Below are 4839 nucleotides of genomic sequence, written 5' to 3'. Positions count from 1 at the left end.
GGCGTCAATATATAGCAACTTAGCGTGAATCAGGAGCTTCCTCAAACTTAGGGTAGACTTTTTTTATAAAAACTTGTTCACTAATGTATTGAACACGACCACAACTTAACCCCAAGACCTTAGTGTACAAAGTTTAACAGAGAGTTCGTTCGTACCTCCAACTAACTTTGGGTATATATTTGTTTCAACAACCATTTTTAGTTCTATATCAGAGTAGCGCCTTTAGTTGTCAAATACACTCAGGCAGACTGTCGAGTGCCTGCAGAGGCCAAAAACCATGTTTTTAATCCTTGAACAAACGTGCAAGTCGCAATTGTGCGTAATGGGGGTAATTTAAAAAACAGCAGAGTTGTCATCTACCTCCTTGTGATTGTCATGAGACGTTGAGTACTCTGGGTCTCTTCTTTGTAAATCGTTTTAATGCCCCTGACTTCACCAACGAAGACTGCTAACCAAAACAACTATTAAGGCTACTTGGCAGTGAAATATATAATCATTATATGGAGCTCTTGTAAAGTATGGTAAACAATTCAAACATGGAAAACCAGTGTTGGTCTTGGCAAATAACATGAGGTGGTTGTAATTGCAGAACCAAAACCTTTCCATGGATCGGCTCTCTCGTTTCCGCAAGCCCAACGAAGACGGTATGTTCCGTGAACCTAGTAGAGACAGGCGCATCACCAAACTTGAAGTTCGGATTGCTTCCGGCGACATCAAAAACACTTACTCATAAACCGAGCCTTCACTGAAGGTGTTAAAATGGTACACGTTGATTGACCCTTGGATAAGCATAGCCTGCAGATTGAAACGATGGATCAGCGTACAACAAATCATTAATTTGATCATCTGTAGAGTTAGAGGTACCTAAGCAAATAACAAAAGATCAAATTTCTTGTAAAGAAAAGGATCCCGCTTACGTTCTCACCAGGTCATGTGTGTTTATATACGCAACCGACAAACCATACACTGACGGCAGAATCTCAACGGCGATAATAGTCATCCCACCGATCCATACCCACCACCGTTGGATCTCCTCTTGACGGAGCTCACCGGAGTCTCCCACCGCAGCGCTCGCGTCTTCTTCCATGGCGTCGGGCGAGAAGCCTTCGCGATGCGTCTCTCCACCTCGGCCTCTCCTCTCACTTAGTCTCCGACGTGGCCACGCCTCCGATCTCATCTCCCGATCTCCTCATTGCCTCAGCCAGTCCCGGAGGATTCTCCACCGTCGATGTGATTTGCTCCATCGCGAAATCGTGCGGTGCTAAGGTTGTGCTCATCACCGCGCAGTTGGAGAGAGGTTCTTGTGTGAAGCACACGACGGATGTGTGTTATGTCCCGGCGCAGACGATGGCAAGTGACGGCGGAGGTGCGGCGGAGAAGGGATGAATAGGGTTTCTGGTAATGGGCTGGATTATCAAATTCTCAATCCAAAAGGCCACAAATTCTCTTTTTTTTTTAATGAAACGCGGAGTTGCGATGTAAGGACAGGTGTCGCAAGCTCCTCGCTCTATTTGTTGCGCTGGCAGCCTAAAAAGAGAGTTGCCTTCTTCCTTATGTTATAAGATACAAAAAACTTAAACAATGAATAATTTATTTATTTTTTCTTTAAAATTTAAATATCCGAACCCAGCCTAAAATATCGGAACCCGAACATAAAATACCCAAACCCGACTCGAAGTATAGAAATACCCAAACGGGTTCTATACCTTTATACTAAAATATCCGATACAAACCCGAACGTGTATCCGAACGCCCACCCCTATGATATATGATCATTTGTATATTTCTTGAAAAAAAAGTTAAACCATTGATCAAAAAAAATTTAATGTGGGACTTTTACCATTTTTAGTAATTTATAGTCGTTTTTAAAAATTCAAAATATAACAAATAATAAAAATATAATTGTTTTTATTATATGCTTTATGTGATTATTTAATTTCTTTTAATAGTATACAATTAAACAAAAAAGAGAGAGGTTAGAATTTTTTTAATCAAGTATGTATTATTCATAATCATTAATTGTCATATATATGTTAACCATATTAGGTAATTCCGTAGCTTTTATTTAAGGAAAGAAAAAATATTCTTTTGTACACTATTAATTAATTTGATAGTTAGTTTAATAAAAATCATAGTATATGGACCAACTTATTTTTCTAACAATTCCAAGAATCATTCCCGTGATGACACGTGGCTACGAAAACATGTTGTAATGCTCCAGGATTAATATATAGGGGATGAGATTCAAGACATAAGATTCTAGCCATATATTAATTAGATATATCTTTCGAGTTAACCTTAAGATTAATTGTTAGTTTGCTAACATATTTCATAATATTAAATACGGCTAACGAGTTTAATAGCATATAAAATTTTTTTCATATATTTATATTTAACTTTAAAATTATTTGTGAGATTCATTTTTAGCCTGATAACATATCTATTAACATATGACAACTTGATCATATTTTACATGTATGGTTTAGTTAGGTTTTGAAATTTGTTGTTAAATGGCTAACATCTATCTATTACAATAAATGAGACTTTTCTTCCTTCTTCGGTGTCCACGTCAGCAAGAGGGCATGTGACGTTTTGTGCCACGTGGCATAGAAAGAATCTCAAGTTATGGACTGAATTTGTAGCTTTGATAGGTTGGGTTACAGCTTTAACTTAAAAGTTGTGTTTAGGCCCATTCTACTTTAGGGTTTGCGTCACCTTCTAAACAATTTCGATAAACATGCTCAACAGCTTTACGATACCTCTGATAATCTCACTGTTCTTTTATCCGAGCTTTGACGTGATTACCCACTCCTCCCACTCTCAATCATTGAATCGAGCTCTTCATCTCCCAAAATAACCGACAGAAGCTCTGGCTATGAATCTCAGAACTCCCAGTCATGAACAACACAACTTCTCCCAAATCAAGAAGAATAGTCTCTGCTACTTACAAACTCCTTCATCCTTCTTGCCGATCTGAAATCTCGCTGCTCTACCACGGTGGAGGTCCGTTTGCTGAGGTTCTGGTAGAATGTCAAGAAAGGTGGAAAGCGTATGAGTGTGGGCATGCTCCTCCTTGATTAAAAGGTAACCTCGGCGACTTAATCCGTTCCTTATGACTGCTACGTAGGTATCTCACAAACCTGATTGTGAAAACTAATAGTTTATCAAGAATGCATCAGGGCCAACAGCCTCACCATGTTTCGACATCGTCTCAGTGACCATGATTATTAATACGTAATGAAAAGGTTACATTCTGAATGTGAAGGTGACAAGAGGTTTAGCTATGACCCAGGGAGAATTCAGTCAGTAAGAGGAAGCTAACTATCGACGCCATAGTTAACGCCATTGTTAACGAGGGGTAATGGAACGTGCAGTAGTTTCTTCTTCATTTCAACAACTCTATTTTTCCACAAGCTAATTCTCCGGAGTTCCTCATATGCTTTGTTGATTGTTTTAGTCAGTGTTGGAGATTGGCCATGGTCAGACAGGAGGACGTTCAATGACATGGTCCCTAAGCCTGAATTCAATAACTTTCAGGTATCATCTCATTTCCAATTTCAGTTCCATTTGTATACTTTTTCTTCGATCTTGATCTGATCTTTGCAACGTTTGTGAATTTTGGAGAGATCATTAACATAGATTCATCAGAGTTAGCCAAGGAAACTGCATTTACACTGCTGCTCTGAATTTCAGGATTTGTGATGCTCCTGTCACTATTAGTTTCACTGATCAAACATGAGGGACACATTCTCTCTGAAGCCAAACCTCATGGCTCTCACCAGGTACTATTTCCTTGACGAACATGTGCCTTTATATAAAACTTCTTACAAAAAAGAACAAAATCAGTCTCTTCCCTTTCTGAGAAAACGTTCTGTTACAAAAAAACAAGACATCTTCTCTAAATCTCATTCATTAACGCCAGTCTCAGTATTACTTTTGTTACTATTTACATAACTTTCTCTTTGGGTTTTTGTTTTCCTAATACTTCCATTGTACCTCTGCTACTCTGACCAGTTTCATGGATGTTCCATCCCTATCTCTATATATTTGTCATCGTATGATGATGATCTGATAATGGTGTATCTTGCTGATTACAGACGCCGAAGAAAGAAAAAGATCCAACTACCATCGTTTGTGTTTGTTTTCTCTAGCTTTGAAAAGCTAATTCAATGGGTTTGGATAGTTAAAATTGTCTTTTGTACCAGATACTGGTTCTTTTCTATAGGTTTTAATATCAATTAAAAGTTATTTGTATCTCTTGTAAGAGCCTAACGTTTTCAACTTTTTCCTTGCTAAGGTGTTATGATGTGCTTAGTTTTTTAAAATACCAGAAAAGAAACAACTTGACGACAAGTACAAAATTTTACCTAATTCTGAGTTTAATTAACCTAAAAACTAAACCAGATTCGAAATTATTAGTAAACCGGGTCGAAATTGAAATTGCTGTACATAAACCCAGATTTTCGTTAATAAATCTGCCGCAACATAAACAAAAAATCTGCTACCACGTAAACAAAAATTCTGTCACTTCATAAACAAAAAGTCTGTCAATAATTTTAAATTGGTTATATAAATCTGCCTTAAGAAAATAAATCGATCACAAAAAGTAAATCTATCCAGAAGAAAATAAGTTGACCACATAAATCTACCATTTAGAAATAACCTGCTACCATATTCGATAGACATATTCTTAAAAATCTGTTTTCTAATCAAATCTGACAATTAAATCTGGCGTGTGAACAAATCTGACGTTTTCCAAAAAGTCTGCCACCAGTTTAATGGTAGTTTTTTTTTCTACACAGATTTTATAAACAGACTTATTGGTCGATAGATTTATTT

At 37.3% G+C, this 4839-nt stretch overlaps 1 long non-coding RNA gene and 1 pseudogene across 1 annotated transcript; both read left to right on the top strand.

Annotated features, from left to right (window-relative positions):
• Positions 1–322: 322 nt before the first annotated feature.
• Positions 323–1725, top strand: LOC125607265 (annotated as a pseudogene).
• Positions 1726–2073: 348 nt separating this feature from the next.
• On the top strand, positions 2074–4317 carry LOC106352230. The gene is made up of 5 exons (XR_001271555.3): positions 2074–3084; positions 3266–3358; positions 3458–3537; positions 3694–3782; positions 4098–4317. It is a non-coding gene; the product is annotated as an uncharacterized LOC106352230 (long non-coding RNA).
• Positions 4318–4839: the final 522 nt, after the last annotated feature.

The sequence above is a fragment of the Brassica napus genome, chromosome A3 (genome assembly GCF_020379485.1).
Source record: "Brassica napus cultivar Da-Ae chromosome A3, Da-Ae, whole genome shotgun sequence".
Taxonomy (NCBI): Eukaryota; Viridiplantae; Streptophyta; class Magnoliopsida; order Brassicales; family Brassicaceae; genus Brassica; species Brassica napus.
The sequence above is the reverse complement of the archived record's forward strand: the minus strand, read 5'-3'. Positions and strand labels throughout refer to the sequence as shown.